The sequence below is a fragment of the Meleagris gallopavo genome, chromosome Z, assembly GCF_000146605.3.
Source record: "Meleagris gallopavo isolate NT-WF06-2002-E0010 breed Aviagen turkey brand Nicholas breeding stock chromosome Z, Turkey_5.1, whole genome shotgun sequence".
Lineage (NCBI taxonomy): Eukaryota > Metazoa > Chordata > Aves > Galliformes > Phasianidae > Meleagris > Meleagris gallopavo.
The window spans coordinates 17517881-17535282 of record NC_015041.2 but is presented as its reverse complement, the minus strand read 5'-3'; the positions used below and the strand labels follow the sequence as shown (position 1 = coordinate 17535282).

At 36.1% G+C, this 17402-nt stretch overlaps 2 protein-coding genes across 2 annotated transcripts in view; both read right to left on the bottom strand.

Annotated features, from left to right (window-relative positions):
• The window catches only part of LOC104914906 (zinc finger SWIM domain-containing protein 6-like), a 537827-nt gene that overhangs the window by 341069 nt on the left and 179356 nt on the right, over window positions 1-17402 (bottom strand). The window lies entirely within an intron of this gene.
• The window catches only part of LOC104914911 (zinc finger SWIM domain-containing protein 6-like), a 490619-nt gene that overhangs the window by 323333 nt on the left and 149884 nt on the right, over window positions 1-17402 (bottom strand). The gene's annotated exons all lie outside the window — the stretch shown is intronic.

Sequence of the window (17402 nt, the reverse complement as noted above, 5' to 3'; positions counted from 1 at the left end):
TACAAAAGGATTTCAGGTTTGAGATTTGCCAAGAACATTTAGTTCATATACAAGGACTGAACATAATTACGGCTAATTTATGCACTGTACTTGAAAGATTAGAGAATACGAGTATGCTACATTGTTTGCTTTTTACTGCAGAGTACAGAGAAGTAAAAACAAGAGCACAAGTTCTGAAGTAAAGGGCGAGGTTTATATGTTATTCATTCTGTCATGAAAATTGTGAAATTACACTTCACAGCTGTGCTTGCACTATTTGGTATAGCCTGAGACAGAACATTTGAGAGCAAAAGAAAGGCATCAATAAAGTCCAATGAATGCAGACAGGAAAACAAGACAAAGATGCAGATACATCAACATCCCATGAAAAATAAACTCCCACTATGGTTCAGTTGCTCATTCTCACCTGCAAAGCAATTACACAACTCTTAGCATCTCAGCTAGATGTGAACAGAGTTCCTAACATTTAAGACATGAGACACAGTTAGTCTATCTAAGCATGCCAATGTGGCTCTGAAGTTGGTGGCGTGGTCTATAATTTCTTTTAACACTCCAAGAACCATCTAAGTGGCCCTATCTGCAAACACTAATGTTCAACCTGAGACATACTGAATGTGATTATTCTGTTCAAAAAAAAAAAAATCTCTCTATGCTCGTCCAGCAGGTGACGTAATGTTATTTGGGTATTCTCACATGCTTCAAAACAACAAAATAAATGCTGACAGAAGATTAGTTATTGTTGTTGTTCAGGTTAGGAGTACCATTTTTATATTTTTTTTATTATCATTTTTTTTATGAGATCAAATAATACTTCCTAAAAAGTACAGTCTCTTAGTGGGCTAAGACTCATAACACAGAATCCTTTAAAAGCTTTAAAAAAAAATATGTTTGAATTAATTCTTGCTTTATACTGCTTACACTACTGCTAAAACTACTTTTTAAACTCTGCTTCAGAAGTCTGCGTCTTTATGCTTAACTGTCTCCATTACACTCATTACTGAATGAGTTTTCCAATAATACTCATACAGAAGGGAAAAACATCATTTTAACTGACTGATCAGGTCAAAAGTGGTGCAAGCAGGGAAGAAAGAAGAAAAGTTTTACAAAAAATAATGTATTGCAACAATGTCTCATTCTCTTTCAGAACTATTTAGAACACTAGAAGAGAGGAGTGGAATAGGGAAAATCTAGCTGAAAACCAAAAAACATTTTGAAATGAATCAACCCGGAATTTCATCTCCTCCAAATTTGGGAGTTTCCATGGTCACCTGGCATGTCAGGAAAACAAATGTGCACAAAAGAAGCACCATGCAGTCCTCTCTGGTCAGTTTTTCTACTTTCCCAGTTAGACTCACTAAATAAATTTTGGGGTAACCAGCAGAGGTCCATGAGCTTTACACTCACGCAAATTTTATACTCACATAGCTTCTAAAAACCTTTATAGAAGTGTTCGACAGTTCAGGATCTTTTCAGGTACTTTTCAAAGGTTTCTATGTTCCTAAATCGTATTTTAATTTTTACAAGTAAGACTAAAAATACAGTTGTGTTACTACACTTTCCTAACTTAATCTCTAAAATGTAAACTCATAGAAATAATGATGTTCACAGAGATTCTTATTACTGCAAAGTTATCAAATTAATCTCATTAGAATTCCAACACACTCCTTTCTGATTTGAGAAGCTAAGGTATGTAATCCTCATGTTTGTATACTGAGATGTCACACAACTTCTTTATTCATAAATATCTCAACATGCTAAGAAGCTGTACTGATGTTATGACTATACACAACCTGTGTTTCATCATTCTAAAGCACATGAAACAAGAGAAACCACGCAGCTCCTGAGGAAAGCAAGTGAAAAAGCAGTTTTTCAACATGTTCAAGTGAAACTCAGTGCAAGAAGTAAGCACTGAATACAGCTTGAAGATACTTAAAAACAACTAATACAAAAAAAAAAGAAAAAAAAAAAAAACACAAACAACCTTCCCATAATAAGTCATATAGTAGCAGAAGACTCTCCAGGTTGTATCCTGATTTGCATTTGTCCTTGGTTCTAAAGAAACGATATCACCTACAAAAAACTCCCATATCAGTTCCTGAAATATTTACACGTCTACTGATCTCAGAATTATTATCATTGATACTGCTTAGCTTGCAAGACATGATGAAACTGCTGGATGATGCAGGTACAGATCACTAACTATAAGGAAAAGGCTTATGAATAGAACTGGGTGGATATAGCAGCCTCACTGTGCACTGGAAGTTACATGTGCAGTACTCAATGCACTGAGATGAAAAATGAATACTTTAACATTCACGTTTGCTGTAGTCCTTTAAAGCACAGGTATTTTGAAACATAGCTATTGAGGAAGTTGTAATCTCTCAAAGATGATAACAATTATGATAGTGTTTCTACTAAAAAGGAGGTACTACAACATTTAAAAATTTTCCCCACCCATCTGCTTCAATGGAAACACAAAGAGAAAGCAAGACACAAAAGTTTATTTACAGAAGATACATCTGTTCAATTATATTATGACATTTGTCTCAACATCCTTTCTTACTAATTGTTTTGACAACCTCAACTTGTTTTTGCAAATGCATACTTGCTTTTTAAATGACCAACATAACAAAAACTTCTTACTCAAAAACAAATTCAGGTCTTGCATAGCCTCTCATATGTCTGTGTGTGTGTCTATGAATGCGATGGAGCAAATGTGCGTTGAAGAGATTTCCACCCCTAATAGAGATGATCTACTTTTGCACATTTTGTTATCATTCATTCTCAATCCTGGAATCTATTATAAAATCAAATTACCTATATGATACGTTCTGTAATTACCAGTAAGAGTCTTATTTTTCCACTTACGGATACTTTTGATTTTTAGCAGAATTTTACATACCATACAGATTAGTAAATGTACATTTAAGTATCATTTTTTAGTTCAAATCAATTAAACCGAGATATCATTTTCTTCTGGCTACCCGTATTTTTCTTTAATCCCGGTGAGTGTAGGTCCTTATTACAAGTAATTTGCTAGTATAAGGCTAAGGAAAAAAATGCCAGCCCCACAATTTTTGTCACTTTTTCCTTCACTTCCCCCGCAGGCTGCTAATGTTGATGGCCTTTATGGAAATCAAAATTCTATCAGCAGCTGCAAATTTCATGAGACGTCCATCTTCATGCTGAATTTCCAACTGAGTGTCAAAACAATCTGTGGATTTCTTCCTGATGAAGCATACTTTGAATTGTAAATTTCTGCAATTTTCTCATGTTAGAATTTGAGCTGCACTAAAACAGAGCTAACCCAGATACAGAGCCTATAAGCTTGAGACAGATCATTTTTCTCCTCATTCTCACTGTCACTGAAAGGGTTAAATAACCCATGGAAAATAGCTTGTTTAAAAACCTATTATATAAAAAAAATCAAATCTCTTTTTCTATTCCTTTTAGTTATAGAATAAAATAGGAAGGCCTTCTGTATTTTCGAAAGGCTTCTCAAATCAGCTCTGTGAACTCTATTCATTTTGGAGTATTTTGCATTGATAAAAAAATAAATAAATCAGAAATTGGCTGCAGTAAAACTTAAAACAATTTCCCAGTGTCAAAATTGTCAAATATTCAAGGAGGAAGAATTCACTTTGCAGTGAAAGATTGCTTCTTCTAAATCTTCACATTAACTGCTGAAGGAAAAAAGGAAAACACATAAGTAAATATCTATGACTGAAGCTATTAGTATAATTTTGTACAGTTTTCTTTTAATGCAGTAAAGCAAAATAAGATTTCTCATTCTAGTACTGCAGTTTAAAAAGCACACACAGCCTACCCATTGTAAAATAGCAACCCAAATATTCTTCCACTTTAAAAGAATACTTGTTTCTCTCTTCTGTAGACATTACCACGAAATATTTAAAACAATACTACTTTGCCAATTTGCAAGCAGATTAAATAATCCAGTTATTACATATCCTTCTCATTTCCTTTCCATATAAAGGAATACCATTCCAGTGAGAAACTCCCTAATAAAAACAACGTATACATTTATTTGCTAAGGACTACCTACCTTCTATTTGTTTTCTCCTCTCCTGAGATGAATGCATGTGCTGAGGCCAGCGGCTGGGAGGAAATACTAAACTGTATATCACCAACACTAGAAATTATGATTTTGTTTGAGATGTTTCAATAAAAATGCTATCTCCCAAAACAAAGGCCTGTTATTCAATTCACACAAGAATTCAATGGGGCACCTGCTTTTGTATACACAAAATTTAAAGTTTATTTTTAGAACAAGGAAAACAAGCTAAAAGTGGGCAGCTACAGAATAACTCCCTTGCTGAATATTGTTAATGAGACCTTAGTACTTTTTTCCAACTGAAGCATTAATTTGGTGAAGCCTCTCCTGCACGTGTCAGGTGACCTTCACTGCATCCTCTTACATGAACTGGATTTACCGATGACTTGAATATACTTCCAAACTCAGGAAACTAGCTTATCCTTACAAATTCTGTAAATGGTTTCTTAACCTTAACTATGATTTGTTGAATTTAAAAAAACAACCAACCAAACAAAAAACAAAAAAAAACAAAAAAAAACCAACTAAACAACAGCAACAAATGAAACAGTGAGAGAACTATTCTGTCAAAAAGCAGGTTTATTTCAACAACTAGCCCAAGGTAAGAAAGCTGGCTTGCAGCTGGTAAGGGGTCACATGCTAGTTAGGTGAAATTTTAATGCCGAGGAAAATAAGCAGATCAGTAGGGCAACTTCCTCAGAGAAGACTTGGGCTTTCTTTCAGACCATGCTCGTTAAACTGGTCCACATAAACTGGTTATTAGAACACAAATTCCATAACCAGCTTGACAAAAAAAATAATAAAAACATCCCTAAATATTATTTCAGTAGATCTCTTTTTGCTTCATGGAATCACAACATCCAAGACCAAATATTGCTCAGACTTTATTTCAATTTCACAGTCAAATATTTATTAGTTTTATCAGTAAGACAAAAGGACACCTTAACCTATTCTTTAATGTCAGTCATTCGCACAGTGAAGCAGATGTTCTCTAACACACAGCGTTTCTAGTCACAGATTTTAGCACTTACAGATTCTGTCTCGTAGAGTGGATAGTAAAAATGACAATTACTGAATGTATCATAATAGCTTTCATTCTAACAGTTTCAGGAATATTGCACTATTTCATTATATTTATCTATGGAGGTTGCCAAAAAGGACAGGAAGTATAACAAGAAAATCTGTGTATATTTGGCAAAGTATCTAGAGAAACACCACCAATAGTGCTTATTACAATATTTACAAAGCACAGGCACTAGGAATCCATTCTAAGTGTGTTTATCCATCGTGATTTGCCATTTTTTTGATCACTCAGTTTAAATTTAGTTTTATCTTGCATAATTCAGAATGTAGTACACAGATATATTTCATATATGCAATTCTGCAATATCATACAACATTCCTAAAATCAAGGCCATCGCAGGCTAAATAAAATGCTTTCATACGCTGAGGGGTTGGAAATAGATAATCTTTAAGGTCCATTCCAATCCAAGACATTCCATGATTATATTATTACAATTAAATGAGTTAAATAACCTAGTAATATGGACGTATATGGAAATACTCAAGCTTAAATGCTTAATACAAGGTAACAATTTTAAAATATAGGCACATTTTCAATAAGGGTACAAATATCAAGTCAGCAAATGACTGTGTCACTGTCAGAATCAAGAACAAACAACATCTCACCGTATCTAAGTAGAATCCTCTCCTTTCCTCACTTCTTTTGAGGTAACACAGAATCACCAAGATAGGAAAAGATCTCTAAGATCATCCAGTCCAACCGCCCACTCACCACCACTGAACTATCTTCCTTAGTACTATGTCTACATGTTTCTTTAATGCTTTCATGGACAGTAACTCAACCACCTCTCCAGGCAGCCTGTTCTAGTACCTGACCACTCTTCTGGAGATGAAATTTTTCCCAGCATCCATCCTGAACTTCTCCTGGTGCAACTTGAGACCATTCCTCTCATCCTATCACTAGTTAAGCAGGAGAAGAGGCTTCAGTTCCACCTTTGGGGATGGGTAGGAAGATCTCTGCAGGGTTAAGGCTCTCCATAATCTCTACTGCAAGTACAGTTCTGTTCTCTTCCTCTCTGATTAGATTGCTTTAAATGACAGTTATAAATGGACTGAATCCTAAAAATCTATCACTGCCCAACATTTAAGCTACCATTCAAAAGTACTTTTCATGCTCTCTAAAATGCTTATTTTTAACTATAACCATTACAAAAGAAAATCTGATCCAAGTCTTTATCTTGTTACCTTATTTCCAACGTACAATTAGTCTTTCATGACACTTATCCTAAAATATGTCAACAATACTGCACTCAAAACAAACAACAGAAAAAAAATCACAAATCTTTCTTGCTATGGTTACATTTCCCTCTCTTGTGTAACTTCACTGACTTCCAGCTTTTTCTGCTGTGTCAGCATTCTGAACAGCAAGATGAGCTAGTAAGCTCCAGTGCTAACTAAATAGGATTTGTGGGAATTTTTCCAACAGCTGCTACCAGCATTGCCTGAAGTTGTGACCAAAGTGCAGAACCCAGTACTTGATCTTGCATTTAGTATTTGGTGGAATGAGAAACCAAAAAGCTCTCTACAGATTGTGAAAACACAGTAAGGAAGAAAAAATACTCAAGATTTCCTAACACCATTAATACTCCAAGGAAGACATACAGGCACTATCACAGTAAACAGGACTGGCAGAAACAGTGAGCAGAAATCATCACTCCAGCTGCATTACATGGAGCAATATCAGTCTAACATTATAGATGTCTATAATCCACTTAGCAACCTGTATAAATCCACACCTGATCAATAGAGAACAAGTGACCTGTAATTTTAGCATTATGTAATGCCTAACAGTATTTTGTCTAAACACTTCAGTAAATCTATTCTGCCTACACAGCCAGGAATCCAGTCTGTGAAGCTATGCCTTGCCCTCCAATTGAGGAATAACAAAAACATTTCAAAGTAAAGAAAGCAAGAATTATTTCCTCTCCACACCCAACTAGAAAGAGGGCTTGAATTTGCACTCTATAGATCAACACAGAACAAAGCATCACACAGAATTGCCTTTGGATTCTACTGTGCTCCAATTACAATAATGAATTTAATTTCTTCTAGTTTACATGATTCAATTACAATTAATTCCCCAAATACCTTTAGTAAGCTGCGTTAGTACTTCAAGTTATGCCATCCCTTACTACTACAAAAAGATTTCTTTCATGAACTCTTTGCACCAAGGGTAATGCATCTACAATGATCCAAGAACAAATGAGGAAGGGAACACAATCTCCTTCAGCTCCAAAGAGGCCAGAATGTGATTTTAATCAACAGCTCTTTTATTTCAACTATCAGAGGTAATGTAGCTTTGTGAGAGCATTTCTATAACACGTTTAAAGATAAGCAAGCAAGCTGTAAAAATTTTCTACAAGTCAGGGACTACTGAATGTATTCCAGCGGTGAGGCAAGTATATGAATGTTTGAAAGCAGAGTCTGAAATGATCAATTAACACATATTCAAACATTTTAACATTCCAAACTCTTAAGCCAGAGCAATTCCAGTTAACTTTTTCAAGTTGCATATGATTTTTTTAAATGTTTTGAGAGAAAAAAAAAAAACATTCAGAATAGCAGTTTTTCCATCAGAACAGACTGACAAACTCAATCAAGGAAAAAAACATAAATCACTAATAGTTTCTTATTTCACCACCATTTGATTCATTCTTCCCATTATCAGAGTGGGTGCAAGGTGGAAAGTAAATTCAGTTAAGCGCAATTGTAGGCTCCAAATGATCTTCATGATATGGTCCACAATTCACTGCACTATGATTTTCACTGCAGCGGGCCTCCAGACAGAACTTAGATCATTCTTCAGATGTATCTTTAGGACATTATCTTAGATATCCATCTTCCCTCAGGTACAACATGCAGTTATGTTCCTTCCTCATCCCTCCCCCAAAAGAATACTGGTTGCAATGAGATGATTTCTGCGTAAACTAGTAATATTAACAGCTATGCAACCATGTGACAAAATTCAATCCAGAGTTTTTGTAAACTCTTTTAATGATCACAAGATATTCTTATTATACATATATTACATATTTTAACAATTTTCAAATGCATTACTACAAGATATTCTGATAATTACTCTTCAAACAAAAGCTTACTACATATTTGCACATACACTCAACAAAGCTTAGAGACAAACTTGGCCAGACAGCCAAATGCAGAGCCATCACTCAGGAGGGAGTTCAGGACCTGTTGCTGGTGAAGCTCCTTCCCTTCCTCTACAGAGTAGATGCAACTGACTACACGATGCATCTGTGACCTATGTGCGTTCTTTACTTAAACTGCCTGCTCACCAGCTGGTACGATAATAAAGCAAAATACTAAACATACAATAGCCAGGACACAGATTAGGTAAGAGTAATGGATTGCGCTGTTGCTCTTGGAACAGCAGAAACCAGACAACTACTCGTAACTGACAGACTGCCTACATTCCTGCTTTAGAGCACAGTCAGTCACACTTTGAAATGCCATGGTTCCAAAAATCTAGAAGTCAATTTGACCTCAAAACAGACTGAGCCTCCTTCCACAACTCAGAAGAAAGCCCTGTCCAGGAGCCATCTAAGAGGAGCTGCTCAGAAACATTGCACAGGACCTGCACAGACCATGCAGACTTACAGTACATTTGAGGGGAAGGAAGTACAGTATTAGTAGAGGTTCCACTGACATTACAGTTTGACAATCTTCTCTCTTGGTGGGATGTTTAAAATGACTTCTTCCATATATGTTTAATATATGCCAAAAATCTGTGACTGTAACAAATCATACCATATCTTCCTACCTTGCTACCAATCTACATTTTGTTCGAATACGAAACAAAAATCAGAATCTTGCATATAATCCTATAAAAACAATGAGTTAAATTAGCTCTGCAACAAGGCTTGCAAGTGCCACAGCTAGCTTGTGAGACACAGGGTAAGGAACGAACAAGATCTCTCCCTTTCAGCTGTAGGAAGCTGTAATGCAGATAGCTGAGCAAATCTCACTTCATCATCTTCAGGTTCACTAGAGATCCTGGCTCCAATTTTCTAGAATTTATCCAATACTACTACATATCTGGGTCAGACTCAAAACCAGAAAGTGTCCATTTTCCAGCTCCAGCTCAGAAACTGCTTAAAAGCAGATGTGTCTTTTATCAGAGACGACAGAAATTTCACAAAAACAGCTGATTTCATAAACTATCACATTCCCAATTAACTATTGCAAGAACAATCTAGGAAATCACAATACATGACCCTGAAGTAACTTCATAATTTGTTCATTAGAATAAATTGCTGTTGGTCCTGTATTCATGTTTCTCAATTCAGGATTGAAACTCTCTTTTTTTAAATTACGAAATACCCACATTACAATACCAAGTATATTTTAATAGCAAAAACAGGTATTTCTATTTCATCTGAAGTAATTCTTACCTAGATACAGAATTGACACTACACTGAATTTTTAAAACATTATCACAGAGAGATGAGACAATAACCACAACTTATTTCTAGAACTGCTGCCTTGACTCCTTCGTAATCATCACCACAAGAGGGTCAATTCAGAATTTGGCTTTGTGCAGTAAGATAGCCATTCTCAATGCTTTTACAAATATGAGCAAAGAAGGAAAAAAAAAATGAGTACCTTGCAAACCTCCACTTTCATAGATAGGCAAAAATGAACAGTGCAGCCCTCGTTCTTTAGAATTATTATAATTATCCCAAGTGAATTTGGAATAGCAAGCAGATCAGCTAGCATTTCAGCTAGAGCTGCTACTCAAAGTAGCAAACCTGTCTTGTTCTCACCACTTGATGTTTTTTGCTCCCTTACGCTGAGGTACTTGTACTGTCTGTGCCATTGACCAGAGCAGGTGACTACTCCTCCTCCCAAAAGAAAGCGTCCTGGTTAGACAAAAGAAGGACCCAGTATGAGCTTGCAAAAGCAATTGCACCAAGAGTGGGAGAGGACAGGATAAAAAGGCAAGCATAAGCAGCCCCATGAAGGACCATTCCAGTTTGGTTTTATTTGACAAATACTTTTTTTTCTGCTAGCTCTCTGGAGATTTACTGTACCACAGAAATAAACTTGGATTTTTAGCTCTTTTCTATTAGTATAGCTAAGTAGTTTCTCACAAAACCATTACATTTATGTTTGGAAATTTCAGAATGCAACATTTCTATCATATTGCTCAAGTCAACTATTTATAATTTGTTTTTATAATTTAAACTCCAATATGTGCCACATGTATTAAATTAAATATTTACATACAGAACTTCTCTTTCAGTAACTATCCCACAATGGCAAAAAGAACGGTAAAGTTCTGCAAGACAGCAGAAGTTTTGTCAAGGACTTCAAAAGAACCCATGTATTTGAGAAAAAATGTCCCAAGTTTTTTTTGTTTGTTTGTTTGGTTGGTTTTTTTTGTTTGTTTGTTTTTTTAATCAGATGTAGTAAAAGAGGTAACACATGGGGGTTTGGCCCTAATCAAGCCCTTGTTCATTAACTAATATTTTCTAACTAACTACAAATAGAGAGATATGTATTACTACCACTGATTAAGGTCTTATCACTGTAACTGAAAAACTCAGTTCCATAATCTGACGTTATTAACACCAGGACAAACTTCTTTTGTTTTTTATATCTTCCAGAATATTAGTTCATTTGAAGTTTAAACTATTTTTTAAATTGTGTTGTTTTCCCCCACACACACACACAGCTACTGTAAGCTGTACTTTCCCAACACCTTGCTTACTTAAAAAAAAAAAATTCTTAATGTTTGCTCAAATGAGCAAAAGAAGCATCTCTTTAATACCTTGCTCCTCGACACATTTGTTCGAACACAATTCTACCATAAGCCACAGATTTTGCCACTCAATCCTATTCCTGTCCAATTCCTAATCTAATTTGGTACTTTATAGGTCCACAAAAAAAACAAAAACAAACAAACAAAAACACACAAAAAGCTTACTGCACAAAGCAGAAATCAAACCCAACTCCTTACCACCTTCGCCATTCTTCAGAAGAAACTAAGAAGGTTGCAGTGGCTCACTGAGTAGTATGCCAGCCTTCCTCAGCTCCTTTTATTTCACTTCCCTTTTACTGCAGCTTCTCAACTGCACTCTTGTTCTATTTTTTGCCCTTTTTATTATATCTACTACTTCTTAAAAATAATGCTACAGCCTGTTCACTTTTTAAGTGTTTTAATGTTCCTCCTAATCTTACTTCACAGTAATAAACAACTATATTCTAAAAAAGAATATGCCAGATAAACTACCAGCAAGAGTGGGCATCAAACATTTTGATGAGACAATCAAAATTAACAAAGCATTTGGACAATAATTATAAGCTCAACAGTAATTATACTCAAACTCATACAATTGAGTAGAAATTTGTTAAACAGAGATGCTAGTAAAACATTTCCTATAGTAGCTAGATACACTTCAAGTCTCTGCTGTACATTAACTTGCTCTAAGCTTACTAATATAATTCCAAACCCTAGACCTCTATGCAGATCATGTTTACTACACATTCATATTTCTGCAGTGATTAAGTTCCAATGATGAAATGTGGTCAAGGCTGCTAATGGTTTCAAAGGAAAGCAACAAAAAGCCATCAGACAGATGCTTTTTCCTGCCACTTTGGACTCACAACAGGCTCACCTGTACTAACACACAGTGGAATAATGTATTGGTGAGTCATACTGCTTTTAATTACATGGTTAGGAAAACAAAATGCAAGCAAGTCAGTACAAGTACTCTACAGTTATTTTAACACATAGAAAAGATACATCTAGACAAACCCGTTTGCAACAACCATTAAAGTGACTTCACTGAAATATATTCTTCGCAGCTACCAGAAGGGCTGCTGTTTACAATCCTGCAGGTGGCTGCTATCTAAGTCAAAGTGATTGTTAAAACCATCTCAGATTGAACCAGTTATTGAAAACATTTTTACATATACAAAAAGAAAAAGTTAGTAGAAATATATTTTAACTTCCTTTGTGTTCAATTCTTGTTTTTGGCCTCCAGATATTAAAAAAAAAAAGAACCAGACAAAAATAGTAACATACACAGAGCATGAGTGAATACAGGCTCTCAAATCAAAGCCTGAATAATTAAAAGTAACAAATGTACAGCATATAAAACTTAATGCCAGCAGGCAAAATCAACACGGTCAGCATCTTTGTATAGTATCAGTGCATGCACCAAAAATCATAGCCAGGCATGGCAACACACAACAAGCAAGTTACTGCAGATACATATTATTACTTACTGTCATTTGTGGTTTTAAAGTTGGTAAGCTGAACATACCATGCGTGTTGTCAACTCACTGCTGGCAGCTGAAGGGAAAAAACGTATCACAGCACCCAAACACTGTTTTTCAAATATTAATGTTTTTATAATCTGCAGTAAGCTCTTCGCAGTGTAATTGCTTTGCTACATAACATACCAGGCATACTGAAAAGCTACTTTGTCATTCCAGAATTACTCTCCTCAAAGCTGGTAGTCTGCAATGCAAGTTTAATTTCTGTACACATACACATACAGTTATTTTAGATCTCAGCTTCCCTTAGGTAGTCTCAAAGGAAAACTCTATTTCATGAGTTCTGATTAGGAGTTGTTTCTGAAACTATGTTGCCACCATCTGGACAAACTGAACCTGTCGGCTATGACTGGATGTTATATGACAAAAACTCCCAAAGGAGAAAACACTTTCTCAGTGCTTTTATTTTAATATTCTAAGTAATTAATTCCCTCAACATTTGGTAACGGAGTCATTAATCCAAAGTCGAATGTTGAGCTTCTTAACCTGAAAATTAGATGTCTCTAACTAAAACATATATATAAGCTTTCCACCAATGCTTAAAAAACCCAGTTTGAACTTGTTTTTTATATGCACCAATAATCTGTATAGTTATTTACAATGCTTTATAATCACATTACACATGCTTCATACCATCAGGATCTGTTACTGCTTCTTCCTTGGGTTTCATTTTTGCTAGCAAGAGAGGTAATTGCCAAACGGAAAGTGTTAGCTTTAACCTCAGAAGATAAGCTTTAGAGAGGAGATGTTTTCCTTCCATAAAGCGTTACAAGAATGCTTCAATCTAGTCTTCAGCAAATCATATTTTATATATTATGGTATTTTACAGCAAATTTTGAAACATAGTAGAAGTTCTGTTCTACGCTTCTGAAGCACAGGAAGGTAACAGACCACATAAAACAGATCAATCAGAATTCCTCTAATCCCAATGGAATTTTTTTATTCATTTAAAAAATGTATATGTTTCTATTAAAGTCAAGACAAGCTACACAGTTCCTGTAATTGAGTAATTACAATCTTCCAGATTCTCCCTTATTTGCACATTTCCGGCTTTTCATAATAAACTATATCCCAGATAAAGATTTTTTATGTGAACGTAAGCAAGTATTCCACATGAAAAGGTTTCCCACAGAAACTCTGCCACTTCTGCCTCAGTACTGACAAGAATACTGAGAAATGAGTCTTACAAACCAGCTGCCATCTTAAAGCTCAGATCGTATCATAAGCTCAGGCAACCCATGTCCTTTAATGCAAAGTTTGTGTAACTCATACAGACTTAGATACAACATATTTCATGTCTTCTCCCCGCTACTCCTGGTAAGCTGGAACTCCAAGCCGAGTCTAACCTTGGTTGGTTGTTTCATACAGGGAAATGCTTTAAGCTTTTAAACTCATCTCTTGTTGTTAAATGACTCTTCTAACTCCTACATGCCAATATTTCATGGATTGTTCATTTCAACTACGAGTCTTTTTAATAAATGACAATACAAATTAAGAAAATGAAGTGTTTAAATGTAAGTTGTCTGAAAAGCCTTTAGAAAAAATAAAAAGTACAAAACTGACCTAAAGCGTTCAGTAACTTGTAGCAAGATATACAGTAAGAAAAAAATACATTGATAAATCTAGGCTGTTTAGAAAAATGCTTGTCTGTGATACTGAAATAAGCCATTAATCCACTACCCATCTGTCCACACCCATCTCCTATCACATCCAAATGATGACTTGCAATTGAAGAGTTATCTCAGATTTAACGAACTATGCTGAATGTTTGTCTCATGACAAGCAAAAAGCAGTTGTAATATTTAACCATTTTCATCACTTACAACTAATCCTGTAGGAAAAAAAAACAAAAACAAATAAAAAACACTTGCATAATGTTATTAAATAAGTCACCTTTTCTGCAAATGACCCTACCTTATTCAAGTGTTGAAGGTTTGACTTTTCTCTGAAGATGATTTTCTTTTCTGTTAAATATCACACAATGTGCTTTCAGTTCTGCTGCATCTGAATTTGAATACTTCGAGAAAATTAACTACTCTAAATCTCACTAATTATTTTGTATTTCTATGGGCAGAACCATTCCTTCAGAGTCCTTCAGAATCCTTTCCCTGTACCGAAGCTCATAATTTTTTTGCCAACTTCTTTTCTATTTCTAGCATTGCCTTCTCCTACTGAATCTACTAACTCCTCATTCTTCCAGTTTAGGAATTTCTGACACTTGTCTCTTTCACAGGAATTAATACAAGCAGCCTCAGAACTGTCTTACATTTTCCTTACTTTCCATTCCAAATTGCCAAATGTTTTTCTGTTCACTCAGGAGAACTAAGAAACCCTCTTCATGCACATATTTTTGCCATTACTTTCAGACCTTTGCAAAATAATGCAAATAGCTGCTAAAATTAGAACCTTTGCATGCCAATGAAGGCTGAAAACCAGAGTGATTCCCTATACCACAAATACATTCAAGTTACTAAAAATAATATTATAACCTAAGAATTCAAATACTGTCAAAATTACGAGTGCAAGACATTTGACTAGAAACCAGTTGAAGCTGTCTCCATGTCAGCTGACTACATTCTGATTTCCACTGAGACATCCCAGATCCAGGATACTTCTGAGACTACACCAACAGTGTGATTTGATTCAAGGCAGTTGACTCTACTTATCACACGTCGATTTAGATCTCAAAGTAGGTTGTGCATACAAATTGTTGCTATTGGTTTGGTTAGGGTTTTTCTTGTTTGTTGGTTGGTTTTGTTGTTGGTTTATTTTAAAGATGGAATCCTCACTTTCGAAACATTTCAAAATGTAACAAGATACTGGGTGCCAAGACACTACGGTGGCCAAGTGTGTGTCATTTACACTTCTTCCCTCTCTTCCTCCCCTCCCCTTGCAAACTTCGAATTACACATACTGCAGACATTTAGTTCTAAGAAGCAGACAGAATGTAACAAGTAACTCTGAATCACATGTTGAAAAACTTGAGGAAAACTCAAAATTGACCACATAGATCCATTGGTCTGCCTGTTTTGCTCCTCACTAACATAGACAAGGCCTCAGCATTCAAGGGAGCTGTAGAACCAAGACTGAGTAAAGAAAAGAACAACTGAAAGACGCAGGATATCAATTATTTGCATCACAAGCTCCATGCAATTCTATTCTAACCTCCATCAAAGATCAGCACAGACCAAAAGAAAGCTGGCAGACAGCTTTTGCTTAGAACACATGAAGACACAAGATACTGTTTGCATACTCTGTTCTTGACCCCAGCTGAAGCTAGAATCCCTCTGCCAGTCTGAAACAAAGGCAAGCCCCAGGTCTGGGCCTTGAGAAAAAGTAGCAGCTGTCTGTTTTGCATGGTTTTAAGAGGTCAGGTGCAGTACAAAGACAGAGGAAAAATCAGAAATAACAACAATAATTCAGCAAACCCACAGTGTAACACATAAATCACTACTATAAATACAATGTGCAAGAGTCTTTAAAAGATATATAAAATGCAGATTTCACCAGCTTCAGCCATACTTGGAATCATCGAGTTTATAAGGGCCAGCCCTCATTGCTCCATTTAACTTCACAAGAATTACGTTTTAAGAAAAACAGTCAGAAACTCAAAGGACACCACATATGACCTATTCTTAGAACCACTGCAATTCTTCAGTATATTTAAAAATTTCTCCTATGCTCCTGTTAAATTCAGTAACAATGTCCTATCTTCCTACTCTCTTACTGGTACTGCAATTATGATAAAGTTCTAAATACAGAGATTAATCTTAAAGCTTCAGAAGTGAGCTTTCATGGTGAAACAGCCACTTGCAGAAGTTCAAATATCTACAAAAAACTGCCAGTATTTCTGGTAAAGCAGGTCACTCTGACTGATAAATAAGGCTGACAGTAAAATAATTTCAGGACCATAAACAAAGAATCTGATTGTAGGTTCTACTCCTTTCTGTAAGCAAGAAGATACGACCATACAATGGAGCTATTCATCTGTGTCTGAAACCATGAACCTCTTTAAGGATATTTGTTCATTACTTGGCACTGTCATCGTCTGAAATATTTCTTTCCCATATCTCATTAAATCTGAAATTCACTGGTTTTCAGCTATCACTATATTTGAATGCAAGGTATCTATGCTTTGACTGATAATTAAGCACAGACATAGAGCATCACAGTGTATCTACTCCTCCGACTCTTGTGGCTGCTGTTTCGACTCCCTTTTCTACCCAGCCTAACAGATGAAGATTATCTGAGTAATAAAACTTTTCAGTTTGTGAACTCTGTTCTATGAAACCCTCTGAACTGGAATGCAAATTTGTCCAGAATACAGACAGTTTTCCTTATAATCCTTTTGTACACTTCTCAAAGTCACCATAAGCTGCAACAGAGAGAAGACCAAAAGCTGAAAGAAAAGCAGAGGAAGCTTGGAATTGTCCTACTATCATAGTAACCCAGAGGAATCACACATAGCTGACGAAGACACACTCCTATCACTCTTCCAGATGCTAGTCCAGCAGACGTGTTCAATATCACTGCCACTCCTTCAAAGGGCATGCAACAAAGCCAGTCAGAGAACTGCCAAGATGCAGAACTGCAGGAAACATTATTTGTGTCAGAAGGGGAGATGTGTGCCTGCCCTTGCACTTCAGGAAGGGCACCGACCTGCAGGACTGCAGCCTCATACCTTATGCTTCTGATCCACCGCACCACGGGGCACAGGTCTGCATGGGGAGCAACCATGTAGAACACACCTAGTACAGCAAGTGGGCAAGAAAGGCTGTACAGCGAGAGGTATTATGGCTGTAAGCACTGCAGCACGTGCACTCAGGCACCCTCAGACACGCCTCTTTCGTTAAATGACGCAGAGCCGTGCAGCGTCCGCGCAGCACGATGTGAGGACGCAGTGCAAGCACACCGAGGTTCCTGGAAACCGAAACTCGGTGTTCTTCAA